The sequence below is a fragment of the Pteropus alecto genome, unplaced genomic scaffold (genome assembly GCF_000325575.1).
Source record: "Pteropus alecto unplaced genomic scaffold, ASM32557v1 scaffold79, whole genome shotgun sequence".
Lineage (NCBI taxonomy): Eukaryota > Metazoa > Chordata > Mammalia > Chiroptera > Pteropodidae > Pteropus > Pteropus alecto.
The window spans coordinates 10,121,415-10,140,651 of NW_006494612.1; the positions used below are offsets into that span (position 1 = coordinate 10,121,415).

The 19,237-nt window shown below is 36.1% G+C and overlaps 1 protein-coding gene and 1 non-coding gene across 4 annotated transcripts in view; both read left to right on the top strand.

The window, feature by feature from the left end:
* DSE (dermatan sulfate epimerase) overlaps positions 1-19,237 on the top strand; it is a 56,335-nt gene that overhangs the window by 25,285 nt on the left and 11,813 nt on the right. The gene's annotated exons all lie outside the window — the stretch shown is intronic.
* On the top strand, positions 10,558-10,667 carry LOC112474418. Its single transcript, XR_003044359.1, has one exon. It is a non-coding gene; the product is annotated as a small nucleolar RNA SNORA65 (small nucleolar RNA).

Sequence of the window (19,237 nt, forward strand, 5' to 3'; positions counted from 1 at the left end):
TGATGGGGAGATGCATAGAGGGAGAGAGAGAGAGAGAGAGAGAGAGAGAGTGTGGGTGTGAAAAGGAGGGGTTACTTGTTATTTCTGTTGCCAGTGGCTTATGAATGGTTCACAGTTTGAAAAGATCTAGTAACTCCCGTGTTTAAAGTTAGAAAGAAAATATTTAGATGTAACTTAACCAAAGGAAAAATAATTTGTGAATTGAGTAAATAGTACCATTTTGGTTGTTGAGAATTCTTTCCACCTTGTTTAACAAACATGTATGACCATCTTCTGGCCTTAGGTTCCCGTCAGCCCCCATGTGGTTAAAACCTTTTGTCTAGGAGCTAAAAGTAGATGTGATGGGATTAACTTGCAGTATATAAACAAGATCTTACTCAATGACCAGCAAATTGTCCAAACCTATAGGAAAACCAGTGTTGTAGTTTAATCGTATGAGGAATTCTTGTTATATAATAATTTACTTTCAGGAGTTCAAGAAGAGAACAAACTTCCTGTCTCTTTTTGAAGAGTTTAACTTTATTTTATTTGTTTATAATTCATGTGTCTGCCTGTGCTTCCAAAAATATATGGATGAATTGATTAAGTTAGAGATTCAGTGGGTATTCTTACTTAAACTTTGTTTTAATACATATTCATGGTTCAGTTGCACTAAAAAATTACAAACTATATAAAATACCCTTTTAAAATTATATAAGCTGCTACTTTCCATAGGACTGGAGAGAGCTCATTTTTAAATGCTTAGAAAAATCAGTGAATTCATTTAATGCTGTGGTGAATTTCACTTTACATATAGGGGTGAAGAATGATAGTTTTAAGTTTCCTGAATTCTGCCAATATGGTAAAGAAATTTAATTCTTTCCAAATTTCTACCAATATGGTAAAGGCTGTTGTTTGCTTACAGAGTGTGAAGGATTTTTTAGAATTTCTCAATGAAAACTATTATGGAAGAGTTGGCATTAAATTCATATCAGAGCTGACTTTTAATGCTGATTAGTTAGGTATATAAAGTCATTTTGAAGCTTGCAATATTTTAGGTTGAAAAGAACCTTTTAATTTTGTTTCATAGCTGAATTATATGTGCAGTAATTTCTGACTTTGATGCTAATTAACTGATCTTATTCTATTCTTGACAATACAAGATGTATGAAAGAAAATACCTTCTTTTAAAGGTACTTTTTCTTTTAAAGTCCTTTTTTTCATTTTAAGATATATAGCGAAATTTGACAGGTACTGATAAAAATGTTCCAGGGAGAGACAGTTACTGTAGAAAGCCATCTATTTGATTTCATAAAAGAGTAGCTGACTGTGAAGTACTATTTTTTTAATGGAGGTTTTTTTTTTTTTTTATAGCACAAATACGATAACATTAAGACTAGCACAAGACTAGTGCAGTTTTATTACTATGATATAAAACATTCAGGCATATAAATATCAACTTGAATGAATGCTATTAGAGAGGATTAATAAAAGAAGAATAAATAACTTCAAATAAAAATGATAATTTTCACATAGTTTCTGCAGGTTTAGATTTACTGGTTATTGGGAATGTGTAGAAATTTACTAGAGGACTAGTACTTTATTCATGACAGTTTTGATAAAAAAGGTATAACTCTATGCCATTCTTCAGTAACCCAAAAGCCAGTCTGTGACTTAATAGAGCTAAACAGTTAACTTCTTTCATTTGACTTCCTAGAAGCTGAAGGTCCAAAACTGAAAATTTACCTTTACATCTAGTTTCTAGTTCCAGAAGTGATCCTAATATAAAAATTTGAGCTACTGGAACCTTTCATCTTGGCAAGTACTATTACTAGGCTGTGCTTTTTAATGATTTTATGGAAATTTTAACTTTCTAAAAGCTACCACGCCTAATCCCTAGACTCTTAAATTCTCATTCAAATTTGTAGTTGAACATAACCATTTTTTGACAATTTAAAACGCTGTTAAATGTTTTTATAGTTCAGCTATCTCTGTTTAAATCAACTAAATAATGTCCCTACTATGCACAAAGAAGATGATTGTGGGTGTTGTCATGGTCTTGGGAGAGTTCACCGATATTTGGTTTCAGAGAAAAAAAATAAAAAAGCTAGCTCTTATTTATAAAAGACCGATAATTAATCAATAATTAATATTTCAGAATCTAAAAAGAGCTTCCTACAATGGCCCCATCAGACTTAATACATTTGCAGTTTCCTAGAAGAACATTTCTAGGAAACTAATGACTTAAATTGTGTTCATTGACTCATTCAATCAACAAACATTTATTGAGCTTCTGTCGTATGTCACACACTGTTCTAGGTGAATGAGATTCAAAAATGAAGAAGTAGCCCAATAATTTTTTATAATTTGTGTCTAGGGTAAGGAACACACACACTGGGTATTTGAAACCTAAGCTAGGGCTGTATCATCTTCTCAGAAATGAGTGTAAGGATCACTTCATAAGGGGTTTCATTAGTTTTTGTTCATGACTTACTTAAAGGTTTGTGTCATGCTTCACTCTAGTACGGCAGAGAAGTGCCAGCTCTAGAGTCACTCTGCCTGGATTTGAATTCCAGCTCCCCACTCTTCAGCTGTGTAACTTTGGACTAATTTACTTAATTTGTCTGAACTTTCGCATCCCAGTGTGTAAAGTGATAATAATAGCAGTATCCATCTCATAGCATTGTTAGGATTAAAGGCGATAATGAAAACTACTTAGCACAGTTTCTGTCACATAGTAAGCCTTCAATAAATAAGAACAATGACAATAATAATAATTATTGTTACTGTTATTTACTTAGCACAGACCCTATTTGCTTTATAATTTGTCGTATGTAGGCTCTAAGGAAATAGTATTTGTTTGGGATTTATTTGGAGATTTTACTCAGTTTTGTTCAAATTGCTCTTAAAACTAGAACATCTGTTTAATTCATAAAATTTTCCTTTTGGCTTTGTTCCATTAAAACCTGCAGTGATGCTCCCCCTGGGCCCTTTTATTGTGCATCTGAGAATCTGATGGTAACACCAATAAAGAAGGCTTAGGGGAAGTAACAATGATGTGTCTTTTGTCTGGTATTAGAGGGAAGTACATCTGCAATATACACAAATAGATTTATTAAGTAGTTCATTTGAGTATTTTGTAAATAAAAAGCTGAAAGTTCACACCCATAGATTCCCTTACTTAAGAATCTTGGGCCATTGTAAAGGAAAAATTAAATGGAAAATATATAATTGTACTGATCTTGTCGTGTGTCCATCTGATATAATGTACTGCAAAGTTGAGAGGAAATCTCTCAAATAGATTGATGATGATGATGATGGTTTTTGGCACCATGAAAGATGAGACATGTCTATGTGTGAAGTATCTGGTTTTGCAGAGATGCCCACATCCTGTCTCAGAAGCTCTCTCTCCTTTGTTCTCCTTTCTACAAATGCTCATACATTCTTCATGACAATAAAAGTAGCAGAGTAATTTAAGCTTGTTCTTAACTTAGTTCTAAAAAATAATTTTTAAAAAGATATTATTTTAACCTCATGTATAAAATGTTTAGCATAACAAATAATGTCTTTGACATTTGAATTAGCCCTTTTCCCTATAGATCTCATCTTCCAAATAAGAGCTAGGATTTGAGTTGCAGTTAGCTCTGTGTTATGTAAAAGCTTGATTAGAATTTAATATGCAGCAACTTTAAGAATGCTTAATGAGCTGAAATCATAAATCTAGGGCTGATAAGAATAGAAAATGCATTTTCTGCACTTAAAGTAAATTGTTTTTTATATAATATCACCTAGTCACTAGAACAAGTTCTGTGTGTGCCCGTTGGCACATGGGGGCATTCTCATTTATAAATGGTGGCTTTGTGTATTCAGTTCTTATATAGTTAAGAAAAAGAGCACAATTGGACCTTCAGATAACTAAAAATCTTTCATCAGTTTTTTTCCCCTGACAAGCTTAAACTTTTAAGGTAGCAAAATAATAAAAAGCAGTTCTTAGTAGAGATTTAAAAGGGATTTTCATAAAGTCGATTTCTAGGATGAGTTTTCAGAGTCAGCACATACTCTTTTCATAAAGTTGATTTCTAGGATGAGTTTTCAGAGTCAGCACACACTCTTACTTTCCTGAAATTTTTATAACATACGATGAGTTGCACAGTACAGTTCTTTTTACACCAACCTAGACTAAGGACAGGATCATGTCCGTTTTGCTCGTGTGTATCTCCTACATCATGTGTATTTCTGTCAAATAAATGAATACTATAGTATCCTTGGATGGAAGCTCTCCGAGGTAAAGTTTCCTAAAACCAGGTGGAAGTAAAGGGGATGCACTTATGGTTTAGCCCCAGGCCAGTTTTTATTTTCTTGTCTAGCTTATTCCTTCAGTAGAATTTTGGCACATGTAGAAAAATGAAATGACTGCATATCTGTCTGGCAGCCTAGGATACATTGTGTGTCTCAGCCTGGTCCCTGGTAGACGAGTTGTGGTGATCTTGACATTACACTCTTCGACAAGTTCTTACAGTGATCTTCTATAGCTAAAAACAAACAAAACAAACAAAACTCACTCAAATGATTATTGGAAAACACTGCAGATCCTGACTCACTTAAGAAAGATGGAGTTAAGTTGACCGCATTTTAGTTAATAATATGAAGAGATGAATACATTTTTAAAAGATTTAAAAGGATTATAACAAAGGATTTGTTGTTCAAGCTCTAGGTGGTAGTGTATAGTTATCCCGTGTGCATTTCCAAGCAGCAGGCTTTTGGTATTGAAAACCCTGGGGAACAGGCCTAGCATAGTGAGTGGTCTTTGGAGGCAAGAGGTGCACTTCATCTTGACCCTGCCATTTGATTAGCCAGGTGTCCTTTAGCAAGTCCTTAACTTCTGTAAACCTCAGTTTCTTCATCTATAAAATGTGGGTGGTTCTTTCCATGTAAGTTTGTTCCAAAGATTAAACGAGATAATATATGTAAAGCTCTTAGCATAATGTGCCTGGCACATAATTTTACTAAAAAGTTCACTGTTATTACACAGTAATACGTATGAACATGCAGCTTTATTCTTACTAAATTTCTTGATACACAGTACTCTGTATTACCTACTCTGTCATTCTAGAGTTGTAATTTTGAGAAGTATTCATTGTGAATCATTCTTTCTCCTTTTCTTTATGGGATTTTTGCTTACTTATCGTCAGAAAATAAATCACAGAGGAAAGAAATTACTTCACTCTTGCACTGGAGCCAGTGAGCTACAGGAAATCAGAACTGGTGAAGGAAACAAAGATAGTTGAACTTTCAGACAGAGAAGTAATTATATTTTTATTCTCAACAGACTGAATATTAAATCCTTACCTGTGAATTCTAAACTTCTGGAGAGTGATATCTGAGGATGTATTTGCAAAATAAAATAAAATAATAAAGATAGTAAAAAAAAGAAGAAGAAGAAAGAAAAGCCTCTGGCATATTGAAATGAACCCATCAGTTTCATTCTTGCACATTCCAAAATGAAGAGTGTGCCTGTCTTTCTCAGCAGGTCTGCTGGACCCTAAACGCAGTTCCCTATAGCTCTTTTGCAGGCTTTTTACTTTTCTGAATTGCGCATTAAGGCTGGGAATCAAAGCGGGGGAGGATGTAGCTGGGCCCCAATGTGTGGAGCTACCGCTCTGTGAATGAAAAGATCAGAGTTTCCTCTCGTAACCTTACAGTGGCAAAGACTAGGAAGCTTATCCCAGAATGCACCTGGAATCCATTGACTTCAGGGAAACAAATCTAGTGGGCTCTTGGAAACGAATGCTGGGCTCTCAGAAAACCTAGCACCCCAGCTTATCCCTATCTATGTATTTTTTTTCCTTTTGCCCTTCCCCCTCCCTCTTTTTCTTCCTCTTTTTCTCTATTCCTTTCATTCTGTGATCTAAAGAAAATTATCCCCTTTTTTCCTGCATCGGATCCTTTGGAATGAAAGGTTAAAACTGATGACTACAAGGCTTTTTATGATGACCAGATTCTTTAAAATTGACAGAAACACGTGTTTTAGGAAACTGGCCATTGGGGATTCCCTTCTTGAATGCCATTTAATAAGCAGGTTGTTGGCCAGCATCATTCCAAATGAAGACATGGGGCAACGATCGAGGTCAGGTGACCTGTGGCAGAGTTGATAAGGGAGAGGTTAAGTCAGCTGTGCGGGTTAGCTGAGCATCTCAGAGTGTGATTGTTCAATACATAGTAAGCAAATTGCTTCATCCTTTTCCAATGCAAGTCAGGATAAAGTTCTAATAATCTTACTAACAACAAATTGAAGATATTTTACAAAAGCTATAATAATACTCAGTTGAAAAGAAATCCAAAGTTAATTTTCTTTGTGGGATCTGTTTGTTGTTTGACTCTAAGATTCAGTATTGGTAGGATCTTTGACTCATCTCCATAAGTGACTCACTTTCTCCTACCTCCTGCCCTTCTGGTGTCATTTGTTGCCTTTTAAGTTGCAACAGGAGCTTTCAGAGTTGCCAGAGGGAGCTGTGCTTAAGGCCACAGGACTCCTCTTCCCCCTTTTGGTGGAGTTCTAAGTCAGCGCCCTTCACCCATATATACAGACATGAATGTATTAAGTTCCACATGGTCTTCACAGTTTGGCTCTTAAATTTTTCTAATATTAAAATCTTGCCAAGCATGATGTTTAAATTTTGTGCATTTCTTGCCCCATCTCTTGAGGGAAAATGTTAGTTAGCAAGTGCTGCATATATATGTGTATTCTATTTCAATAATGTTTCATAATTATTTTTTAAAAGTTGGCTCTACCTATGAAGTAAAATAACTATTCAGTTTTAATACCACTTGAGAATAGAGTCTTATAGACATTAAGTTCTTACTAATGCTGGACAGACATTTATAACTGCTAGAGAGTAATAGTGATGTGAGTATGCCCATGGAGTCTAATAAAGCCAGGTAGTTCATTTAACCTTCATTATCTTCAGGATGGCTTTTTACTTCATCTCCTTCTGCCATATCCATTAAGGGAACATGTTTTAGCCATGCTTACGACTCTCATCCGTCTTTCCTTTCCTTTCCAGTGTCAACATGCTGGCATAGGACAGCAGGAGGAGACACAGTCAAGAGCCAGATCTTCGCTTATCCCACATAAGCCTGTGGTTTAGAAGCTTTGTGTGTGGAATGGTTTGGAGGAAAGGAATCAGGAGGAAGAGAACTAGGTAGCAGCTTATAATATTAGTCTGCGAAGGAGATGAAAACCACAATTAAGACAGAGAGGGTGGTAAGCAGATAGAATGAATTTAAGAGACATTTAAGAGAGAATCTACACAGAGATTGTTTGGATATGGGACACAGTTTCTCAAAGTAAGAATCATATAGGTGGTCTTGAGAAGATGGAATCCTGGGCCCTACCCAGACTCAGTGAATCACTGTCTCTTGGAGTACACCAAAGAACTTGCCCTTTTAACAAAGTTCCCCTTGTGATTCTGAGGCACACTGAGATTTAAATAGTAAAGAAGGGAGGTGTAAAGAATGATACTTGGTTTTTGTCTTGAGTGAATGGCTGACAGTGATGCCACAGATGAGACAGAGAACATAGGAGAGAGTAGGTTTGTGGGAGAGAAAAGATAGCTCACTTTTTAAACGTTCTTTTTGTGTCACCTTCCCTCTTCTTTATTCTCCCTTCTTTCTCTTCCCCATTATTCTATTCTTTACGCTTGCTACTTTGTGAATGCATTCGCTATTTATGTCATTATTGAATGTGGGTGAACTCTTCAGAAAGAATTAAGTTTAGGTGGTAAAAAAGGATTAGCCTGTCATCACCATCACCATGAAACATGCCCACATTCAGAACTTACAGATTTTTAGGAGCTTTTTTTTCTAGAATTTTGTAATTTTAGTGTTCTAGGCTTTTCAGTGGCAGGCACTGATGTACATCTCTCCAGCGGTCTACTTGGAACACGTGCACTGGCATTTTCTTTTGTTTTAATTAAAAAAATTTTTTTTTAATTACAGTTTCTGTATTTTATTAGTTTCAGGTATACAGCATAGCGGTTAGACATTTATGTGATTTACAAAGTGACCCCCGATAAGTCTAGTATCCACCTAACACCATATATTGTCATTATAATATTATTGACTGTATTCCCTATGCTGTACTTTATATGCCTGTGACTGTTTTGTAACTGCCAATTTGTACTTCTTTATCCCTTCACCTTTTTCACCAAGTCCCCCCTTTCACCTGGCAGCCATCGCTGTATCCATGAGCTTGTTTGTTTTGTTTGTTCATGTATTTTATTTTTTCGATTCCACATATAAATGAAATTATATGGTATTTGTCTTTCTGTGACTTATTTCACTTAGCATAATACCCTCCAGATCCTCCATTTGTTGCAAATGGTAAGATTTCGTTCTTTTTTATGGCGGAGGCATTTTCAGCTCTGCCCTGAGTCTAGTGGCAAGATGTTTACAGACCAGCCCTGAGCTGGCCTGTCTGCCTGCCGGCATCCCAGATTTTTCCATCTCTTCTTCTTTTCCCTCTAACCCTGCCTAGACGTCAGCATGCAGTTTAACTTTTCCTTCTTCCATAGTATTTTCTCTACCTCTTACCGCTCTCAATTCCTATAGGTATTTTTCATGTGACTCGTTGGTTTGCAGTAGTAACTCGGTTACTTACCTGGTTCTTTGATCAGGAGTATATGTCTTTGAGATGCAGCCCCAAAGAAACTTCTTTCTAGAAACCACCTGGAGTCCTACTCATACCTTGGCCAATGTCATTCAAATATTCCAAGCAACCCATGCAAAACTCTTATAGGCTGTTTCACCTGCACTATAATTCTTGGTTTATTTGTTTGCCTTTCCCACTGGCTTCTTGAGTTTATTTGTTCGGCTCCCTCACCCACATAAGCTTATTGAGAGTGGCACCATCATCATGTTTTACTGTTGAGTCTTGAGAGCCAACTATGTTATACCTGCCACACAGACACTAATCAGTTATATTGAATGAATGGATAAATGATCTAATTTTCATTGAAAGTCTAAGCTTAACAAGAGCAGAAGGTCCTGCATTTATATACAGCTTTGAATCTGAGTTAGCTCTTTGTGTACTGTGGGTGCTCATATTTGTCTGGCCTCACTTTTATTCTGAATACCCTCCTGCTGTTAGCCTGTAATCAGAGGTATTGTACCTTTGGCCCACTTGGCGGCCAGGAGGAGGTACGTCAGGATTTGACATCTTGGTGCCTGGTTTACCAGGAGCTCGGATTACCTGCCCTTTGAAGTACTCCTCCTGCACCTGGTGTTCTCTCCTCCCTAATCCCTTAAGCTTTGGCATCCAGCATCTAAACATGTCTGTAATATTCATGAATGTTTCCTTTCAGATAACCTCAAAAAAAAATTGGGGTTTTTTACTTTAAAGCCACCTGCTTCAGTCTTTGAAATGGATGGTAGTGACATTAGGTGATGCGAGGTAACACTTTATTGGAATTAAGGGCGAGGACTGTGGAGGCAGACCGCCTGTGTTCTAATTCCGTTTATGAGCTGTGTGACTTAGAGCATGTTACTTGCCTTCTCTATGGCTCAGTTTTTTCCCTGTAAATTGGTGATAAATATAATACCTTACAGCGTTGTTTAGAGGATTAAATGAGTTAATGAAAGCAGAACTTGTAATAATATGCTGGCTTTAGCTATTGCTTTTTAAAAATATTTTCCGTTCTTACAAACTGATGCCAACAAAGGCAATTTTCACTTAATAAATATATGCACACATTGATTTTATGTAACTTTATTGTGTGTTTATTCTGTTCTAGGCATTGTGCTAGGTATTGGAGATACAAAAATTTGAGGACAAATTATACATCTTGCCTTAAGTTGTTGATCTCTGGAAGATATAAACTAACAGACAATATTAATGCAGATGATGCCTGTTGTGATAGGGAAAGTATACAGTTTGTAATGGGAAGACTTAACTCAACACTGGAGCATTGGGGAAGGCTTTCCTACTGGGGCCTGAAGGACAAATAGGAATTCGCCAACTGAGGGAGGAAGAGAGTGTGTTTGATTGTTCCACGTAGGAGTAACTGATAGTTAGAGACCGTGACATAAAGCAGAGTGCTCTTTAGGAACTGAAAATTTAATACAGTCAGCATGCTTTGAGGCTTTGAGTAGAGAAGCAGATGTTGCAAGGCCTTGTCCACCATGTGAAACAGCTTGAACTTTTCCTTACAAGCACTATGAGGCCATTGAAGGGTTTTAACAGAGCAGTGACACGATCAGATTTGTGTGTGGATTTTTTTTTTTTAACCTTTTCATTGCAAAATAAAATAGAACACCATACAGACAAATGTTTAGCTTACTAAAGCAACTAAAGCAAGTATCTTGGTAACCACAGCCCAGATCAAAAAACCGAACTTTGCCAGCCACCCAGAGGAGCTCTGTCGTGGGCCCCACCCCAATCACAGCTCCCTCTGTCCCCACAGAGATGACTTTGACTTCTATGGTCATCACATCCCTGGGTTTCTTTGTAGTTCATTCAAGTGTGCATCATTAGGCACAGATTTAATCTTGCTCATTTTTTAAAATGTTTTTTACGAGTCTTTTTTCTCTGTTGGCTGGTGCAATTCAGTGGTGAGCTGATAGTAAACCCCAGCTTAGGAAACAGGGTTGTTCTTCACATGGATGACTGTGCCGAGAGCATGGGAATATCTGGGGAAAAAAAGAGAGGAAAAAGGAAAAAAAAAAAAGTTTTTTATTTGCAGTTTCCCCTCCATTCCTTTATTTTTGTTACAATATATCTATGGAAGAACCTGGGGCCTTGGACCTGCACAACTTTCCACTGTATGCTGGAAGCGTAGCTCCGTGAGTTCCTCCACTCTTGCTATTTCCTGCAAACTGACCACTGGATGCTGAGGCTTGATCCAGCTCAGTGTTGATCACTTTGACATAGGTGGCGGCTGTGGTCTCATCAGCAGACTTAAAATGGCTGCTGATTCCTCCATGTGACAGATTTGTGTTTTACGAGGGAAGAATCTCTGACCACATGTGAGGAGTAGATTGCAGAGGTCAAACCAGGAAGACAAGTTAGTCCTTTTGTGTTAATCCAGATGAGAGCCTGGAATAGGGGCTCTGAGAATGGAAAGAATTGATGATTTTCAGAAAGGTTTCAGAATGAGCATGTATAAGACTTGACAGTTGTGTTTGAGGACAAAGAAGATGAAGAAGTATTTTCCTGGGATGCGAAAAGGATGATGGGGCCTTTCAGTGAGATTGTAAAACTTGGAGCTGCTGGGGAATGATAATAAAGCATTTGGTTTAGGATATACTGAGTTTGAAGTGCCTGTGGACCTAAGGAGATGTCAAGTTCACATCTCTCAAACATTATTTTTAGCTACTTTCTGTTTGCCAGTAGTGTATTGTGACTTAAGTGTTGTTACCAGAAAAAAAAAAAAAAAGATTTTATTCAATATAAAATGCTGTCAAGTACAACATACATAGTTTCTGTCAGTGATTTAAAAAAAAAAATGTAGAAGGAAAGTTCAAAGAAGGTTAGATTTAATTAAACGGGGCCTACCACAATAAATAAATGAATAACAGAAAAACGAAAAGGCAATGTGCTAACAGTATTCCAGCCACATGGGTGTCTTCACATCACTCTCTGGAGCTGAAACCAAAAAGAAGCATTGCGCAGGCAGTGCTCCAGGAGGGAGGCGTCAGCTTGGGTGAATTGGGCTGTTTCTTCTGAAATTATAAAAAAGAAATAGAAAAAAGATTATTGATGAAGAGTGGATAGCGACTCGGCTTGTAACAATTTAGTGAGCAAATTTTAGTTCATTTCTGTGATTCGTTTACAGTGAATTCGCTATGATGAAAAAAAAGAAACGGAAAGAAGACGTAAGAATAAATCCACACATACTGCTAAAACTTTAATATCTTCTCACCCTAAAATTTTGACCGTCATTTTGAAAAATCACATGGAGTGTACTGTTTTCCCTTCTTTGCAGAACCTGTTGACTTGGGAAAGATTTTAAAGTGTTACTGAAGCTAGTTTGAATCTTTTGCTCTGGCCTGTCCCTTGGTCAGAGATGGTGGAGAGAATGTGACTACATTCAGCCTTCGGGGTGCAGTCAGCTTTTATTTTCAATATGGCAGGTAAATTTAGATCTAAAATTCTGAGAAGTGTTTAAGGTCCATGGCATGTCGAAGATTGCTCACAGTTTGACTTATAATTTAATTTAAATTTAGTTTACTCATTAATTCTGTTTTGTGGCAACACGATGAGGTAGCACATCTTCAAATTTTTGATGATTCACAAAGAAAAATCCATTTCCTTGCCAAATTATTTTGTAAGAACTACTTGCAACTGTGTCCCCAGGGCATGAAATAAAATAAACAATATTAGCATAGGGTATATCCTGTAATAATATTGGTATTGGTATAATACCTAATGTTCATAGACATGGTTTCATTATCTCTCTGGAATGTAAATGGCTACAAAGCCAAACAGAATTGTTTCAAGGGAGGAGAGACGTTTTATTGTTTTCCTGCACAGTGATAAATGTTTTGTTCCTGCATTGACTACTGGGGCCCATTTGGTGCTTCACATCTGCCCCCGCCATGCAGCACCGTCTGCCCTCTCCTTTGAACATTCTGGACTTCTCTGGTGTCCTGGGTTCCTTCCTAATGATCTCACAATGGGATATTCATTCCCTCAGTGCTGGCTCCAGACCCGCTGCCGGGAAGTGCTCTGGGAAGCGCAGGACTCAGCCAGTCAGTGAACCTGGGCCCAGGTCCTCTCTGCCTGCAGGATGCACCTGAGGGGCTGCTTGGTTGGTGTCACCTTTTTCCTCTAAGCCAGTGGTTTTCAAACCTTTTGTGACTGTGACCTGTCACAGTAAGAACAGAGTTGGTGTCATGGCCCAATGTACACATAACTTTAACTCTATATATGTCAATATATAAGTAAAAGTTGCACAAATCAGCTCTTGCATTTGTTATGTTTTCTGGTCTGCTGTTTTCTATCTCATTCCATTAAATTCCACTAAAAATATGGTGCTCATAACCTATTATGTGCATTCCACAATCTATTAATAGCTCGTGATTTTTATAATTTGAAAACTCTGCCTAACATTCTGATGAACACGTGATACCTTTTCAGAGAATCCCTTTTCAGTATCCCTGTTCTTGAATATCTCCAGAGAGGGGACTGATTTTTATTTCATATTTCTAGTATTTAGAGTACTTGTTCCTCAAATATATTATGAAGCGTCTTTTTTCATTAGGAAATAGTGCAAGTCTGTGATTGAAGATTATGTTTCAGGTTTCCGAGGCTGAGTGGAATATTATTTCTTATTGACACACAGAAGAAAATCAGCCACACGGTTCATTCACTGTTTTAAAAAGGCAACTTCAGCAAAACCTTTGAAAAGCATATTATAAGAGGAAAATTTTGATAGAGCATTAGAAAGCAGGCATCTTGGGTAAATACCAATCTTACTGAGGAGAGCATAAGAAAAAGTAAAATACTATTTCATGTACCTTAGCACGTTAAGATCCATCTCATTTTGGTTTTGATATTTTCTACCATTAGGGTGACTAGATTTAGCAATTTGAGTACAGCTTTTGCCATTGTTAAAGTATCTCTCACTTTTTAAACTTTATATCACATGTAATTATTTGTCATTTTCCATGTTGTGTTGTCAGAATATTAGAGGATTGCTCTTTAAAATAAATGAGAGCATTCAGGTAGGAACATAGTGGGTGCAAGACGGCAGTGATGGCAGGTGACATTTAAGGTTCATGTATTCAATGCTAGTGCAGCAGTAACCAAACACCATAGACTGGGTGGCTTAAAACAAACAAATTGATTCTCTCACAGTCCTGGAGACTAGAAGTCTGAAATCAAGGTGTTAGCGAGATTGGTTCTTTCTGGAGGCTCCAAAGAGAAACTGTCTCATGCCGCTATCTTAGCTTTGGTGGTTGTAGCAACCCTTGGTGTTCCATGGCTTGTTGATGCCATCATTCATTTATCTCTCACATATGCCATCTACCACCAACACATGCATACTCTTCTTTTCCCTCCATCTTCTTAATATAGAAATATCGTAATTTTAAATCTCATGTTGTCTTCTTTTTTGGCATATATCCTAATTTGGGTGGACAAATTCTCCACTGGTTTCCACAGACAGTATTCAAGAGAAGTAAATTTTGCAACCTTGGATGCCTACATGTGTTTATTCTACCCCAGTGTTTAAATGGTAGCTTGTCTAGATGTGGAAATGTACTCTGAAAATTGCCTCTGAGTTTTGGAGGCATCGTTTCGTTGTCTTCTAGCTTCTGGTGTGCTATTGAGATGTCTGATCCCACTGTGATTCTTGATGCTTTGAATGGAATCTGATTTTTCTCTCTGGCACCAGTGTTGTTTAGAGTCTTTTCTATGGCACCAGTGTTATGAAATTGTGGAATCATGTGCCTTGGTTTGGCATGGGTCTGTTTTCATTCATGTCCTGTGCACTTGATGGACTATTTCAGTCTTGAAACTCAAGCTCTGTAGTTCTAGGAAATTTTCTTGACATGTTTCATTTCTTCGCCTTTATTTTTCATTGTTTTCTTTTTTCGTTCTCTTCTTTTTTAGATATTTATCTGCTTGACCAATCCTCTAATTTTTTCCCCTGTTTTCTTTGTTTCATTTACCCACTCTCTTGATATTTCTTCAACTTTCCTTCAGCCCTTCTATTGAGCTTGTCTTCCAGCTATTTCATTTTTCATTTTCAAGAGCTCTTTTTTGTTTTGAAATTTTTTCTACCTGCATGGTTTAGTTTGATCATTTAGTTGATTTGCTGCATTTATCATTTTGTTTATTTGGACCTCTTCTTTTCTATTATGGGATTTCCTTAAATCTCTGGTAGTCACTGATTGCCTACTCATATATAAGAGCAGGGTTTATATATTAGTTTCCTATTGTTGCTATAACAAATTACCACAAACTTAGTGACTTAGCAGACTTATTTTACATTTCTGTGCATTAGAAACCTAATGTGGGTCTTACTAGACTAAAATTAAGGTGTTAGTAGGACTGCCTCCCTTTCTGGAAGCTCTAGAGGAGAGTTTGTTTCCTTGACTTTTTTGAGCTTCTATGGGCTATATAAATTCCTTTGCCCTTGTCTCCTTCCATCTTCAAGGCCAGCAACATTGTGTCTCTCTGATTTTTCCACTGTAGTTACATTTCCCTCTAATCACAGCCATGAAATAAGACCAAGTTCACCCAGATAATCTAGGATAATCCCGTACCACAAAGCCCTTAATTTAATCACATCTATAAAGTCCTTTTGCCATGAAAAGCTATATATTTATTTATAGATTCTAGGAATTAGGATGTAGATATATTTGAGGGGACTATTATTTGCCTACCACAACTTCTAAACAGCTGATTGTTCACTCTGTGTTTTGGGGGGTGGTATGCTATGAGGTACACTATAAGATTGATAACAATTTGGCTAAACCTTTTCCTTGGGAAACCCTTGATGTCAGAATCTTTAGATCTTGACTCTCAGTCCTAGAGTACTTACCCTGTATGTATCATGTTATATTTGAAATAGCATGTTTTTAATGTTTCATGTTATAAAATTTATTGAATTTTGGAAAACAAATAAACACGTAAAAATACACACAATTACTATAACATTTATAAATGATCATTTTTTCTGAAATTTTTAATTTGAAAAATTTCAAACATACAGAAGTTAAAGTTTGTGTAGTTAATATCTACTTACATATTCAATTCCTATTCAACCATTATTTGTATTTTCAGAGAACTAATTTTGCCTTTGTTGATTTTCTCTTATTATTCATCTGTTTCATATTTCATGTTTTTGTCTTATCTGTATTATTTGTTTTTTACTATTGTCATTGGATTTAATTTGCTCTTTTTTAGCTCCTTAAGGTGGAAGCTTAGATCATTAATTTTATACCTTTTTGTTTTCTGATATAAAACTTATAGTGCCATAAAATTTCCTCTAAAGACTGCATTAGCTGTATCCTCACAAATTCAGACGTGTTGTATTTCCATTATCATTAGCAATAATTTATAATTTTGCTTATAATTTTTTCTTTGACCTATGAGTTATATAGAAGTGTGTTGCTTTTGTATAACTATATATATTTGAAAGCTCTTAAGCTCATGGTAGTGGTTATAAGTTTTCCAAAGTTCTTATTTTTGCTTGAAAGCTCAAATTTTATCATTGGCAACCAAGACTTTCCATTTTCCTTGAACTGTCAGGCTTCCTTGTTCATTTTCAAGAAAACTTCCACTTAAATACTCAAGTCTAAATAACTATAATTTGTCGGTTGGTCATTTTTCTCATGTAAAAATGATGTTTCATGAAAAAAAGCAGCTAGCTCAGTTCTTCACTCAATGCACAAATTCTTTTCCTCGTGACTGTTTTTGCACTTTGATATTCATTGTACTTTTTTACATATTTCCCATTTCATCACACAGAATAGCGAAGAGACATATACACAAAAGATTGAGATTTTATAAAATTAATCATTTTTACCACTTTATAAAGGATGTTATTAAGTGAAACTGGCTTTTTAACTTTAACTTAGAGTGAATGACAGCAGTACAGAATCATACGAGGATTACTAGTGCAGGTTGGTGCCCCAGTCTGGATTCTTGCTAAGGTGACAGAATTTTTAGCTGTTAGTGCTTTTGCACCACTAGTGCAAATATCAACGTATAACATCTTTACATTATTATGAAAATAATTTTTATTTGGGATCCCTTAAAAGAGTCTTGGGGACCCCACGGGTCCATGGACCTTAACTTTAAGAACATCTCTCTAAGGGGCAAAAGTATGGCTTATAAAAACAGGAATAAAGTAAAAGTTTTCCTAACCTCCTCTTAACTGACTTGCCAATGAAATTAACCTCCATTCCTTGTATAACCAAGTAGCATCTTACCTAGACTGCTGGTCGGGCTTTCTCTACCATGTTCATTCATTTCTGTTCCCACCAATAGACTTGTGTGCTTAACAAATATCAGTTGTATTTGTTCTTAAACCAGTTGATGCCAGTTTTACTAATACCTGTAATTACACAATTTTAATACTATTATGTAAATAGAATAAATGTGAGTTCAAAAATAAAAATAATTTGATGTTTCTAAAACCAACTTTAATGCTTTGGAGCAACTTACTGTAAAATATTGCTGTTATAATTTAGTGTGGGTGAGATTTATAAACTTTAGGGGATAACTTAAAAATCTGGAAGGATTCTACAGTCTTTCACAGGTATCTATAATTTCTTCCTATAGTATAAAGAAAACAAAGCTAGAAATTATGATGATGTGTTATCTGCAGGAAGGAACAATGAAACTCAAATCTGTAGACCCATATTCAAAGAAAAGGCATTTAGGTCGCCTTCAGACGATTGGTGAATGGTGTGTCTATAGCTATTTTAAGCTGAAATAAAATTCATAAATGGATACCTGTATGTATTTTTTAATGATTCCCCACTTAACCAGCTTTACAGTAAGTTGATTAACCACTAGTCAGAATCACATTTTATTAGATATTTTCTTCTCTGCCATCCATGAGCTAGAAGCAATTTCCTTTGCTTTTCATGACAGTAAAATATGTTCTCTGCCATTACTGTACTTTGTATTTGAGGCTGGGTATGATTGTATTGGTAAAGGACTTAGGTAACCTGTGTGAAATATAGCTATTACAAGTCATATTTCATAATATAGTGATGAACCTGATAGTATCATAAACTTTTTTTTTTTTATCAGTGTGCTAGTATTTTGTTGAATTAAAAACTATTTGGAATAAGCAACTATGTGGGAGCTTAGAAATTATCACAGAAATTACATAGTGATATTTCCTGAAGGATATTCTTTTATCTATAAAAAAAATAAGTTCATTGGTTAATCAGATGTGTCAGTGTTCGGTAGGTAGAAGCAGTTTGCTGATGTCACCTTATTATGGCTAGGTGAATACGCTGTCATTTATAGATGCAGCATGACATGGCGCAGACACAGAGCTGAGAAACGGATGACCTGATTTCTCTGCCTGGCTCACCAGTCGTCATGAGTCAGTGAAGACTGTGGTCCTCACTCGCTGACAGGGAACTTGCAGTATGAGTTGTTGCTTTTTTTCCCTAGAAATAGGGAATTAATTCACACTCTTCACATTCTGTTTACAAACAATACATACTGGCAAGCCAACTGGCAAGGCAGCTTTGTCTATGACCAAATGGCTAAGAAACTCATCAACCGTAATCATTTTAGCACCAGGCTGTCTCACTAGAACAACCTATCAAACACATATCATTATGAAATACCAAGAGATTCCTCCAAATTCCTGATTGCATAATGATTGCATATTCATTGTCAACAGTGTGGCCTAGTTTTATAAGCATTCTTTCATTTTTTTCTATCTTTCCAAAAATATTTATTTAGAGTCTCCTGTGTGCCTGACACTGTTGTAGGATTGGGGATCCAATAGTGAATACAGTAGAAGAAAAAACCCCTGCTTTTACAGCACTTAAATTCCAGTAAGGGATACATATGCATACAGTATACATATACACACATATATGCTAAGAGAACAAAAAGTAAGGAAAAGAAATGAGAGATTGTTGGTTGGGGAGTGACATTGCCATTCTGACAGGGCAACCAGAGGAGGCTTCACTAAGGTCACTTCGTTAATATTAACTCCTAAAGGAAGAACATAGTCTAGAAGTAATCTCTCCGAACATTTTTAAGTGTTCTTAACCTGGGGTGTGTGGGTTTCATATGAGGGAAATACTGCATCTTGCTTTCACAAACTCTAACTGAAATTTAGCATTTCTTTCCAATCATGAATATAGATAACCAACTTTAGTAATATTGGGAGAACTTGTAACTTTGTCACAGATAGATATCACAGTTATTTTCATATCACGTTACAGTTATTGTAGACATTTCAAAATATTATTTGTTCCCATCATTCCTTATAAGTTATGTTTGTTACTATCCATGCTGTTAAATCTTACTTAATACCTTAGTAAAGAAACCTGTATAACACAATTTTAAAAAATAATATGCATTGATAATTACATTTCAGAGTAATAGCTTTCCTTGTATCACTATATCTTTTATCTTATGACTTTTAAAACATACTGAGAAAGAGATTAAGACTTCACTAGATTGCCAAAAGAGGCTTATGGCATAGAAATGTTAAGCTTCAGTCTAATCCCTGAGAGCTTCCTTCTCCCTCCGACCAGAACAGCACACTCTTCA